Source organism: Aethalodelphis obliquidens, unplaced genomic scaffold (assembly GCF_003676395.1).
Source record: "Aethalodelphis obliquidens isolate GAN/ISIS:26980383/991018 unplaced genomic scaffold, ASM367639v1 scaffold66, whole genome shotgun sequence".
Taxonomy (NCBI): domain Eukaryota; kingdom Metazoa; phylum Chordata; class Mammalia; order Artiodactyla; family Delphinidae; genus Aethalodelphis; species Aethalodelphis obliquidens.
Genome location: NW_020838010.1, coordinates 1404258 through 1418012, shown reverse-complemented (window position 1 = coordinate 1418012; position 13755 = coordinate 1404258). Strand labels below are relative to the sequence as shown.

General features: G+C 48.2%; 1 long non-coding RNA gene across 2 annotated transcripts; it reads left to right on the top strand.

The window, feature by feature from the left end:
- Positions 1-13: 13 nt before the first annotated feature.
- LOC113610956 (uncharacterized) lies at positions 14-10850 on the top strand. 2 transcript variants are annotated; one of them, XR_003429306.1, is made up of 4 exons: positions 14-1210; positions 1756-1900; positions 2716-2913; positions 10807-10850. It is a non-coding gene; the product is annotated as an uncharacterized LOC113610956 (long non-coding RNA). The 2 variants fall into 2 exon arrangements; XR_003429305.1 differs by lacking the exon at positions 10807-10850 and having other exon boundaries at positions 2716-3228.
- Positions 10851-13755: the final 2905 nt, after the last annotated feature.

The window sequence follows — 13755 nt, the reverse complement described above, 5'->3', positions numbered from 1 at the left end:
GCTTCGCAGCATGTGGAATCTTCCCGGACCGGGGCACGAACCCGTGTCCCCTGCATCGGCAGGCAGACTCAACCACTGCGCCACCAGGGAAGCCCAAGTTTATTGTTTTTATAAAGGAAGTTTTAAAGTACCTATATTAAGTCATCCTGTATTGAAAAGAATGTCAAGCTTGTTATGATGTGTAACAAAAATGTGTTTTTATTTGTATTTCAGAAACTAAAAAAATAAAATGTTGAGAGAATCTCCCAATTCTTTTTGCAAATCAGACACCCACTTAAGCCTTTAAATCCTTTATAAAGACAATTTCTTTATAAAGACAATTTCTGGGTAGCTCTGAAGTCAATAAAATCAGTGAAGCTTGACCTGCAGCTAAAATCTTTAAAAATAGTAATCTTCTGAATTGCTAATTAAATGTGGAGCAAAAGAAAATGAATAAGTGTAAACTTGATCTCAATTTAGGGAAACATTTTAAATGATTACTAGTCATAAAAGCTAATGAACTGTAGGTGACTCTTCAAATTATTTTTTAATTTGAACTTTATGCTGCAAATATTGCTTGAAATAAGTAATCCAAGTGAGTCCACAAACTTCAATTAATTTGGGGTCAGAGACTTAATGACCAGTATCTAAAATGAGTTTTGTAAACGCAAACCGTGTTGTTGATATTCAGACCCTTTTACATAAGTATTTTGAGTGCTGAGCTTTACGATTATTAATCAGGGAAGCATATTCTTATGGAACTAAACTTTGTTTATTGAATGCCAGGGATAGAACTAATGACAGGGGAAATAATTTGTTTCTAATGCTTTTTAGCATGATCAAAGAGTAAAGTTATATCTAATAGGGCCTGTTAGGGCTGAAGGTATTCATAAGTACTGAGTTTTATTGTCTGAGGTAATAGGCTTTGTGAATGCAAAAGAAAATTCATCTTAGTTCTTTATAATACAGATGGAACCAGGCCTCAGGTAATTTGTAGGCTGTTGGCATTTTAAATGAAGTGGCTTAACATTTCAATCATTGATTTGTGTAAACTAAGGATATTGATGGCCTCGGATATTGATCAGATTGTTACCTGTTCCCTGTAGGAAACCCAATAGAGATGAAGCTGATTCAAGTTCAGCAGGTTTTACAGTTACTTTCAAGATGAACTCAGGAAAGATGACAATTTTAATTGTAGAGCTTAACTGAGAATATAAGATGGAAGAAACAGGTAAATAGAAGAGTGGAAAAAATTACATTCTCAACTATCTATTGGAGGGAATCCACAGTTTCAGTGAGGTTCTATGAGTGAGATTCAAGATAATTCTGCATTTTACTTTGTAATCTTTGACTTAACAGCTTAACTGTATGACCCCAGTGTTTTGATTTCCCAATTTAACTATACCAACTACACTGAGTTCATTACATGGCAGCGTCTTCTACTTTCTGTTGCCATATCCTTTTACACTATCAAACCCCCAAAACCTTCTGTTAGCAAGTTTGATATAGTGTGGGAGCTTTCCTTTGGGTGTATGACTCTAGCTTCACAGTTCTATTGACTGCCTAAAATTGAATGCAGAAATTTTTATGTTCATTTTTCTGGGAAGAGGGTTCAGTAACTTTCATCAGATTCTCAAAGGGATCTGTGACTTCCTAAAAGGTTAAGGATCCCTGGTTGAGAGAAAAAAGAATGCTGAATCAATTATCAGTAGACCTGGGTTCTACAAAAGTAGAGTACCACACTTTATAAATGTTTATATCCATTCTCCATTGCAGGCATTAAGACGATAGAAATCATCTCCATTTTACAGATGAGCAGACACTGAGAACTAGCACTACAGCCAACACTAAAATCTAGCTTTCCTGGATCCTGATCCATTTTCTTTCTGCCTCTACTCAAAAACAGTGGGCCAAATGGAAGGTACTGTGGTATTTTGATAATAACCCATTAGTTGTAACACCCCACCGACCAAACCCTGTGCTTTTTTTTAAATTCGTGGGTTTGGGGGATTTTTTGTTTGTTTGTTTTCTGGTTTCCCCGAACCTTCATTATCATCTCCGAGTTTTTTGTTTTTAGACCAAAGCTTCAAAGACAAGTGGGATTGAGTCTTCATTGATTGGTTTGAACATTTTATGAGACCCTCTAACCTGTTTTACAGGTTAAAGGTTGTAAAACCACCTTTTATTACTAAAACTTGGGTTTGTTTCATTGAAATTAGTAGTTTGGTGCAGTTGAAGGAGCATTACACTGGGAATCAGAGAACTTGGGATCTAGTATTGACTTTGTAAAATCTTAGGCAGATCATTTTACCTCACTTCACTCAGGGATTCTCCTCTGGAGATTGGGTGGGGTTCTATAGGAATGACCCAGCTTTTTAAACTACACTTACCCCTTCCTGTCTCCCCCACCAAGAATATAATTCTGCATCATCTCCCACTTCCACCCCATCATTGTCAGGAGTGGGCCATTGTGTGCGTTACTACCCTCAGGTGCACTGAGATTGAAAAAGTTCAAGTACTATTGATCTCAAAGCTCCTTTCTAGTTCTTCTTACTGAAAGTTCATCAAACCTGAGTTACAGACCAGTGTAAAAGCTGCAAATATTAACTTCTCAGCACACAATATTGCGGGGAAAGTTCACTTGGTACTCTAAAGGACATGGGAGATCTCAAATGCATAATTTCTTGGTTGTTGGTCAAGAATTACTATGTTTTACTCCTTTTTTTTTTATCATAGATCACTATTATTTGGAGGCCCTCCACAGTGCCGTACAAATTCCAGCCTTCCCTTCAGTCAGCACACTACTGTTGATAATGACGTGCAAGAACTTGTCATAGTTAGAAAAGCTGTATATTACATGAAGACAAGAGCTAGCTCTGATTCTGCTCACCATTGTGTCATCAGCCACAGTATCTGGTCCATAGTACCCATTCAGTAAGTGTCCAGTGGGTGACTGAATACACAGATGAATTTGGGGAGAATAAGGACCGACAGACAGCCCAAAAGCTGTTCCATTGACTTTAGCATATCCTAGTTGCTAAATGCTGAAACAAAGAGGTGACAGAAGTTCCTGGAAGTCTTTTTGGGTGGTGAGAAGTGAATGGTTAAGAAGCCAAGGCTGGTTTCGAATTTCGTTGGGACTACCTGTAAGGTCAGATCTTAACAAACGGCACCACGAAACAGAGGAAAGCTTCAAGTGAGCTCTTATTAGGGAGCGCTCCCGGGCGAGGTTCACTGGTCCGAGAGAAAGGGGGCCAGAGAAGTCGCGCCCGGGCGAGGGTTGGGCAAGATTTTATAGGGGAAGAAGGGAAAGGGGTGTGGTGAATCTGGGAGGGCACAGGGTATTCCTTATTTGGTGGTCTTTTCGGGTATCCTGGGGGACCGTTAGTCCCGCCCCTCGAAAGGCGTGAAGGCTGGGCTGGTTTCAAAGTCCCCAGGTCAGTTCCTGGAACTGGGTGGTCCGGAGAATTTCGTTCTGATGCAACCTGTGAATCTGATTGTGTTCCCCTGCCTCGGGCCAGTTGGCCTTACATCCCGACATCTTTGGTGTAATGGGGCGGCGTTCTGATCTCTGGCTACTTCATGCTGAATGGGGGCGTCGAAAGGGGAGTCGGGCGACCAGAGGTCCGAGGCTTAGGGGAGACCAGTGGGGGGGTTCTGTAGGAAGCAAGGTGTTAAGGACCGAGGAGCATTTGGTTTGTGGCCACCCGAGAGACTTCCTCCATGCGCCTGCGAAGGAACCTAAGAAAACAGGGAGCAAACATGAGCAAGATACAGATGAGAATTAAGGGGCCTAAGATTGGTGTTAGCCAGGTATAGAGGGTGGATCGCCACCAATCGGGAATTGGGGAGGCGAGGCGGACTGTTGGTGTTGCGTTGGAGTTCTTCTCTTAAGCGATGGAGGGCTTTTACGTTGTCTTCGACGAGTCCTGTTTCATTGATGTAATAGCAGCATTCCTCCTGTAGGAAGAGGCAGGTACCTCCTTTGTCGGCCGTCAGGAGATCCAGGGCTCGTTGATTCTGGAGAGCGACTTGGGCTATGGAGGTGATTTGGCGCTGGAGAGAGGAGATGGAGCCGGCGGAGGCTTCAATGGCTAGCTGGAGTTTATGTTCTAAGTCGCGGGATGTTGAAACACTATGTGTTAGGGAGGTGTGGGAAGTAGAATTGAAGGGCTGGTCGAGCGGGACAGCAGCCAAGGGCGGCCGGCCAGGCGAGGCACATAGAAAGCAGTCAGAGATATTACCTGTTCCTGTGTGGTTGAGTATCTGTACTGCTTGACGGACGAGGGTCAACCAAGAAAAAGGATCCTCTTTGTGTTCGGGGTGAGGTAGTTGGTGTCTTAGGGCTTGTTCTGTTCCCTGGATGGCAGTGGCTTGTTCGCTCAACTGTTGGATAACTTTGGGAATCAAACTGATATATGAGCGAAAGACCCTGATAGAGCCCACGGGGTAGGCATCAGTTGCCCATCGGTAGGTTTTTCCTTGTACCCCTTTTACCCATCTTGTGTCCCAGGGATCTTTGATGTTGATGAATAATTGACCCTTGCCATTTCTGGTGAGCAGGTGGGATTGTCGGAGCGAGCTCCTGGTATCTAGTTTTGCCACATGGATGTTACATGAGTGATAGGGGCACCCCCCATAGGTCTCATTCCACCATTGACAGTAGTCTCGGGTCTGATCGTAAGTGAAGCAGACAGCGGGGGTGGACCATCCCAAGGGAACACCTTCTATGTTAAGAGATGGGGATCTGGACTGTTACCAAGGCCTGGCACCCATCTGGTTGGCAGTCTCCCGTGCCCAGGACTCGGGTGTGGGTCCGACCTTTAGCTTGCCATGTCCCGTGGACATCGAAGCGCCATAGGGACATCTGGTGAGTCCTGGGTGGCAGGAGGAGCAGCAGGAGGAGAGACAGGGTGACGGACAAGCCGTAGTCTCGTGGGACCCAGCGGTAGGGCCGTCCAAGTCTCTGGAGTTGGGGCCATTTTAAGGCGGGAAACATGGTACCAGGAAGGGTGTCCCAAGAGTTTAGCTGCCGTGGGAGTGGTGAGGATCACCGTACGGGGGCCTGTCCACCGTGGCTTGAGAGATTGAGGGTGTAATTCTTTGAGGAGGACGCTATCGCCGGGTCGTAGAGGGAGAGAGGAAGTTTCAGAGACAGTCACTGTCGGTAGATGACGGTCAGCGTGTTCGCGGAGAAGATGGCGAAGCAGGGAGAGGTAGGGAAGGTAGGAGGCTAGGGGTGGACTCTGGGTTGGTAGGTTGTGAAGGAGGAAAGGGCGGCCGTAAAGTAGTTCAAATGGACTGAGGCCAGTAGGAGTCCGAGGTGAGGCTCGGATTCGGGTAAGGGCTAGAGGAAGCAGGTCGGGCCATGAGACACGGACCTCAAGGGACAGTTTGGTGAGGTGGTCTTTTAAGATCCCCTTGGCGCGGTCAACCTTACCGGATGATTGGGGGTGGTAGGGGATGTGGAGTTTACAGGTGATCTGGAGAGCCTGTGATACCTGTGAACCACCTGAGAGACAAAGGCGGGTCCGTTATCCGACTGAATGGAGACCAGCAGACCAAATTGGGGGATGATGTGTTGAAGCAGGATGGTGGCGACTGTGTCTGCCGTTTCTCGAATTGTTGGATAGGCCTCGATCCAACCTGAAAGGGTGTCAATGAGAGTGAGCAGATATCGGAAGCGTTTGCAGCGGGGCATATGGGTAAAGTCGATCTGCCAGTCTTCACCAGGCTGATGTCCACGCACCTGGTGTGCAGGAATTCGGGGCCGTAGGCCTCCTTGTGGGGAGACGGATGCGCAGGTTTGGCAGGCCATGTGAGTCTTTGAGATGGCCTCTCTAAGTCCTGGCAGATGAAAGAGGGGGTCCAAAACACGGAACATTGCTTTTGGACCAATGTGTAAGGATTTATGGATGTCTGATAGGAGGCTGGCTGCTTGGGCCAGAGGAAGGGCAATTTTGTTGTCTATAAAAATCCATCCTTTGTTGTCTTTGTGTCCCCCTTTTGATAGTAAGGCAGCTTCCTCGTGCGGGGTCTATGTGGGTTGGGTAGGACTGGTAAAAAATAGGAGTGGAGCTGGAGGACCCCCTTTTGTAAGCTCTCGGGCCACGGAATCGGCCTTCGAGTTACCTTGTGCTATTGGGTTGGATGGGAGTTGATGACCCCTGCAATGGATAATTGCTACTTCTTTAGGAAGCTGGAGGGCCTCCAGGAGTTTTGCAATGAGGGAAGCGTTGACCACTGGGGATCCCTTAGTGGTCAGAAGTCCGCGTTCCCTCCATAGTGCTGAGTGGCTATGTGCAATGAGAAAGGCATATTTAGAGTCTGTGTAGACGTTAACCCTTTGGTCTTTGGAAAGATTAAGGGCTCGTGTAAGTGCGATTAGTTCAGCCTTTTGGGAGGTCGTTCCTTCTGGGAGGCTTTTAACCTCGATAATAGTTGAGATAGTTACCACCGCGTAGGCTGCCCGTCAGCGCCCGTCAGGACCGAGTATCGAACTACCGTCGACAAAGAGATTGCGGTCCGGATTTGAAAGAGGGGTGTCAAAGAGTCCCTCTCTTGGTGGTTTGAAGGCTTCTATGACATGAGGGCAGGAATGGGATGGAAAACCCCCAGTGCCAGAGATAGGCAGGAGGGAAGCCGGGTTCAGGCGAGGGGAGAGATCAAGAGAAACAGCTGGGTTTTCAATGAATAGTAGGTGGAACTCCTGGATGCGGGAGGGGCCCAGGAGGGAGAGAGACTTGTGGCCTAGGAGGTCGACCAGCCGGTGGGAGGAAAACACGGTTAGTGGGTGGGCCAGAGTCAGTGTGAGTGTTTGTTTGGTCAGTTCGGCTGCCGCTGCTAGGGCCCGAAGGCATGGTTGCCATCCCCAAATGGTTGGGTCTAGCTGTTTGGAGAAGTAAGCCACGGGGCGGTAGGAAGGCCCTACAGGATGGGCAAGGAGTCCAGTGGCTATTCCGGCCCGTTCATCCACAAAAAGGTGAAAAGGTCGGTTTGGGTTGGGCAGAGAAAGGGGAGGAGAAGATATCAGAGCGTTATGGAGGGTGAGAAAGGCCTGTCGAACCGCGGCGGAAGGAGAGGTGAGGGGTCCTTGAGGGGGTTCTTTAGCGGCTAGATATAAGGGTTTAGCAAGGAGAGCAAAGTTAGGGATCCAGTGTCGGAAAAATCCTATAAGGCCCAAAAAGGAGAGAATTTGTTCCGCTGTTTCCGGAGGCTGGAGTTCACGGATAATCCGGGTGCGGTCGGCTGTTAGACCTTTTGTGGTAGGGGTAAGGTGGAGCCCCAGGTAGGTTACAGAAGATACAGATAACTGAGCCTTGGCTGGGGAGACCCGATAACCGCGAGAGCCAAGGTAATTGAGGAGATCTGCAGTGTGTTGTCTTGAGAGGCTGAGAGACGGGCTACAAAGGAGGAGGTCATCTACATATTGAAGGAGTGTGCTGGGGGTAAGGGAGCAGGAAGTGAGGTCCCGTGCCAGCGCCTGACCGAAGAGGTGAGGACTGTCGCGGAAGCCCTGGGGAAGAACTGTCCAGGTGAGCTGACTGGAAGTATGAGTATCCGGCTCCGTCCAGGTAAAGGCGAAGAGGAAATAGGAGTCGGGATGTAGGGGGATAGTGAAAAAGGCCTCTTTGAGATCCAGAACCGTAAAGTGGGTTGTGGATGGGGGGATATGGGAGAGCAAGGTGTATGGGTTTGGTACTACTGGGTGGAGAGGAACCATGGCCTCATTGATTATTCGGAGGTCCTGGACCAGGCGATAATCCCCAGAGGCCTTGCGGACAGGCAGGATGGGGGTGTTGCAGGGAGAGTCAGTGGGGATAAGGAGTCCCTGGTTTAGGAGTCTGGTGATAATAGGTTGTAGGCCCCTAAGGTGAGTCTCAGAGATGGGAAATTGGGGCCTTGATGGAAATTTGGAGGGGTCCTTTAGGCGGATGAGAACGGGGGAATGGTGTGTTGCTATTATGGGCTTAGAAGTATCCCAGACTTGGGGATTGATTGGGTTCGGTGTGATTGGAAGAGGGGGATAAGAGGGGGAGGGTTCTAGAGACAGGCCGAGAAGAGGAAGCAGGAGTTGGGAGGAGGGGACCTTAGGGTCAAGTCTGACCAGCTGGAGGGAGGCCCCTAAGTGGAAAAGGACATCTCGGCCTAGCAAGGGAACTGGGCAGGATGGTATGACTAAGAAGGAATGAGTAAAAGGGAGTCCTTCGATATGACATGGGAGTGGACCGGTCTGGAGTGGGAAGGATGGTTTGCCATCAATACCCATGACCGAGATCTGGGAAGGAGAAACTGGCCCGGAATAAGTAGGCAGGACCGAATAGGTAGCCCCCGTGTCCACCAGAAATGAGATGGACTTACCCGCTCCCTGTAGCGTTACCCTGGGCTCGGCGAGGGTGATGGGGGTCTTCGAGTCCGGGCGCCGTCAGTCGTCAGCCGATCCCAGCAGTTCGAGTGGCAATGCCGCAGGGTCGGCCTGCCCCCCGCGTGGAGCCGCTGAGGGAGGGCCAGTCGTAGGGCAGTCACTCTTCCAGTGGCCCGTGAGCCCGCAGCTGGGACAGGGCTTAGAAGGAGGTCGGGGATTGGGACAGTGGCGAGCCCAGTGGCCTTCTTTTCCACATTTGAAGCAGGACCCCGGCGGGGTTGCCCTTTGCGGACCCCGTGGATGCTGTGATCCATGGGAGATGGCCGGCCTTAGGGCGGCTACAAGAGCTTGGGTTTGGAGGGCCACCTTCTGGTGCATCCGAGCCTGTCGGCTGGATTCTGCCAAATCCTCAGGGCCATTGTAGACTTTAAAGGCCATCTTTACCAGATCTCGAATAGGGGTTTGAGGGCCGTCCTCTGCCCGTTATAATTTCTTTCGGATGTCTGGGGCTGATTGGGTGATAAAATGGGTGGCTAGGACCGCTGCCCCTGCCGGGGTGTCGGGGTCCAGCCGGGCGTAGAGAGTTAAGGCCTCCGTAAGGCGATTGAGAAAGATAGCTGGATTTTCGTTAGGTTCTTGGGTTCTCTCTTTTAGTTTTTCAAAATTGACTACCTTATGAGCGGCGGCCTGCATGCCAGCCAGGAGGCATTGGATCATGAGGTCGCGTTACGGTGGCCATCTTGGCCATCCTGATAAGTCCAGCCTGGATCGGTGCCAGGCACGGCAGTCGCTCCGACAGGCATGGAGTTGTCGGTAAGGTGAACCTGATCTGCATGGTTTCGGGCAGCAGTTTGAATTCTTTCCCTCTCGTCAGGGGTCAGAGTAGAAGATGGGATCACAAAGATATCGTGCCAGATTAGATCGTAAGCTTGAGAGAGAGAGCGAAATTCTTTGATGTAGAGGGAAGAGTCGGCAGAAAAGGAGCCTAATCGCTTTTCTATTTGAGAGAGATCTTGGAGAGAAAAGGGAACATGAACTCTAACTAATCCTTGCGCTCCTGCTACCTCCCTCAGAGGGCAGAGGAGGTTTGAATCTTGGGAGTCGTGAGAGCGTGTATGTGCACGAATTGGCGAAGCAAGGGGCATGGGAGGAGAAACCGTCGAGGGAGGCGGGGGACCGGTTGGAGGGGACGGAGAGGGTTCGGGAGGAGGAGGGACCGCCTCAGGGTAGGGTGGAGGTTGGAGAGGAGCTCTGGAGCGGGGAGAGGCGAGAGATTCGGATGGGTCGGCTAGTGGAGAGGGGTCATCGTCAAAGGAAATTAAAGGCTTGAATGTAGGAGATGTCTGTTTGGCAAGAAGGATCTGGGAAGTGGAACAATCGACGCAGAGGGAAGGGCGGGAGCGCAAATACCAGAAGGCCTGAACACAGGGGACCTGGGACCATTTGCCCGTCCTGCGGCAGTAATTATCTAGATCACGGAGGATGTTAAAATCGAAAGTCCCTTCAGGAGGCCATTTGGATTGATTGTCTAGAGGATATTGTGGCCAGGCCACAGTGGAATAGAAAATAAGCCGTCGGCGACGGAGATCTTGGGAGAAACCGAGGGCTGTAAAATTGGCTAGGAGACACCCCAGGGGCGTCTTAGGATCTGGTTTCGATTGTGAGGTTCCCATGACCCCCAGTCTGTCCCTGAGTGAATGGAGAGGGAGAGAGGCGTCCCTGGTCTCAGTCTCCAATTCACGGCAGGTCGGAGGGCGGTCAGGCGATTGGGACGTCTCCACAATCACCCGAGGCCCGGCGGGTCGGAGAGCGGTCAGGCGATTGGGACGTCTCCACAGTTGCCCGAGGCCCGGAGAGAGGACGGAGGGATCCCTGACGCGGCCGCGATTAAGGACAGGGAGTCCGGTGGGCAGGGACTCTGAGGGTCGGAGGGAACAAGGGAGGGGGGCTTACCCCGTTTTCTGCCGGATCGTGTGGATGAGTAGAGGTTCCCTGGTTGTCTCCTGGGGGGGGGGGGAGGAGCGGCCCGCGCGGGAACCCGCGGGGCTTGGTACCCCTCCCGGGTTTCGGCACCAAATGTAAGGTCGGATCTTAACAAACGGCACCTTTCTCCAAAGAAGATATACAGAGTGCCAACAAACACATGAAAGAATGCTCAACATCACTAATCATTAGAGAAATGCAAATCAAAACTACAATGAGATATCATCTCACACCAGTCAGAATGGCCATCATCAAAAAATCTACAAACAATAAATGCTGGAGAGGGTGTGGAGAAAAGGGAACCCTCTTACACTGTTGGTGGGAATGTAAATTGATACAGCCACTGTGGAGAACAGTATGGAGGTTCCTTAAAAAACTACAAATAGAACTACCATATGACCCAGCAATCCCACTACTGGGCATATACCCTGAGAAAACCATAATTCAAAAAGAGTCATGTACCAAAATGTTCATTGCAGCTCTATTTACAATAGCCCAGAGATGGAAACAACCTAAGTGTCCATCATCGGATGAATGGATAAAGAAGATGTGGCACATCTGGAATATTACTCAGCCATAAAAAGAAACGAAATTGAGCTATTTGTAATGAGCTGGATAGACCTAGAGTCTGTCGTACAGAGTGAAGTAAGTCAGAAAGAGAGAGCCAAATACCGTATGCTAACACATATATATGGAATTTAAGAAAAAAAAATGTCATGAAAAACCTAGGGGTGAAACAGGAATAAAGACACAGACTTACTAGAGAATGGACTTGAGGCTATGGGGAGGGCGAAGGGTAAACGGTGACAAAGCGAGAGAGAGAGGCATGGACATATACACACTACCAAACGTAAGGTAGATAGCTAGTGGGAAGCAGCCGCATAGCACAGGGAGATCAGCTCGGTGCTTTGTGACCGCCTGGAGGGGTGGGATAGGGAGGGTGGGAGGGAGGGAGATGCAAGCGGGAAGAGATATGGGAACATATGTATATATATAACTGATTCATTTTGTTGTGAAGCTGAAACTAACATACCATTGTAAAGCAATTATACTCCAATAAAGATGTTAAAATGAAAAAAAAATAAAAGAAAGAAAAAAAAACAAACGGCACCACGAAACAGGAATGCTTCAAGTGAGCTTTATTAGGGAGCACTCCCGGGCGAGGTTCACTGGTCCGAGAGAAAGGGGGCCAGAGAAGTCGCGCCCGGGCGAGGGTTGGGCAAGATTTTATAGGGGAAGAAGGGAAAGGGGTGTGGTGAATCTGGGAGGGCGCAGGGTATTCCTTATTTGGTGGTCTTTTCGGGTATCCTGGGGGACCGTTAGTCCTGCCCCTCGAAAGGTGGGAAGGCTGGGCTGGTTTCAAAGTCCCCAGGTCAGTTCCTGGAACTGGGTGGTCCGGAATGTCTCCAGGGCAGTTTCTGGAACTGGGTGGTCCGGAGAATTTCGTTCTGATGCAACCTGTGAATCTGATTGTGTTCCCCTGCCTCGGGCCAGTTGGCCTTACACTACCCACTTAACTTTTAACTACCTGTAGCAAAATAAATCAGGTGGTACCTTATCTGAATGAGAATTAAGCTGAAACAATTTGGTCGAAGCTTAAGCTATCAGAATATTTGGGTAATGACCTATTCCATTACTTATCTTCTGATCCACTGATGAATAAGCAGGAAAAAAAAACTTTCTTTTGTTCCCTTATTGGAAATCTCTTGAACATAGGAGTCCATTTTCCTGCCCAAGTAAAATTTAGTGAACACAATTTTGTTATGATTCTGTATTTTATACAGTCTCAGGATTCATCACAAACATAAATATATGGTATATTATGGATGTACTAATAGAAAATTAAGGAGACTGGGATAAAAGTTTCACTGACCCAGAGTGGCCTTATAAGTAGGTGGAGTAGTTAGATGGTAACCCACATGGTTTGATTTGAGAGGGGCTGAGAAAGCTTCTTTCTTCAGGAATATCTCCCCTCTGGATTGTTCCAGTGCTTGAAATTCCACCATTTTTAGTATCGTTGGATTAAAGAATTATCTGTCTTCAAGAGTCCCCTCTTAGGGACTTCCCTGGTGGTGCAGTGGTTAAGAATCCGCCTGCCGATGCAGGGCACACGGGTTCGATCCCTGGTCCGGGAAGATCCCACATGCCGTGGAGCAACTAAGCATGTGCACCACAACTACTGAGCCTGCACTCTAGAGCCCGCGAGCCACAACTACTGAGCCCACATGCCACAACTGCTGAAGCCCATGTGCCTAGAGCCCGTGCTCTGCAACAAGAGAAGCCGCTGCTGTGAGAAGCCCGCACACCATAACGAAGAGTAGCCCCTGCACACTGCAACTTAGAGAAAGCCTGCGCACAGCAACGAAGACCCAATGCAGCCAAAAATAAAAAAAAAATTTTTTAAAGAGTCCCCTCTTAAAAGATAAATTTTCCTAAGAGAGCTAGTTTATTATCAACCTGAATGACATCACCGGATGATGAAAGATCATGTTCACTGGACAAGAACAGGTCACAGAACAGCTACCTTTTGAAAGGGTGGCAAGGGTAAAGATAGGTTGAGCAATGAATCCTGCCTGAGGGACTCAGATCCAAATGGGTCACTGAGCCAGTAGGTGCATGACAACCCTGGGTGTCTGGAAAATAATGCCAGAAGGCCAAGAAGGGAACTGAAAGGAGAGACCCAAAGATACCACTTCAGATTAACCTCACCTACTTCCCAACCTTGCCCAGCTAGGGTTTCTGCATTGGCAACATGTACTCTATATCCTTAAATCTGGACCATACCCTCCATTCCTGGCAAATTCATTATGTTGATTTCAACTCACCTTCCAGACTATCAAGATCATTTTGAGTATCCACGCACCCCAGGATGCATGATTTATTAAGTGTACCTTCTGTGTTTTTATCTAATTCACTAGTTCTTATTCTTGGATTCAGGGAGTCTGTAATTTATCTAAAACTGTACTTGACATTTTGTGTGTATAAGCATTTTTCTAAGGAGAGGGGTCCAGAGTTTTCAGTGTATTCTCAAAGTGATCCATGGCCTCAAAAAAGGTTAAAAACCACTAATCCAACTATTTATCGGCATTTTGATCAGAACAGTGCTAATAAGAGCAGAGCTCTATAAGACCACCAAGAGTGCCTGCCTTCCTGTTCAGCACCAATTCAGCAGAAATTTGGGGGCGGTGTTGACTATTATATATTTTTAGTCTCTTGCGATTTACCTCTGTCATAAGAGTAGAAGGGAAGGTGAATTCCAGCTACTTTGGCATTCTGGTAATTGAAATTTTTAAGCTGTAAATGTTAGATCATTCTTAAGACCTTCATCATTTTGCTTCCTGAACCCATCAGATACCGTATGTCATAATATTGTATTTGGTCTGAATGGAATTACAGATGCTTCAAAAATCCCTGCGATTGGCTGAAAA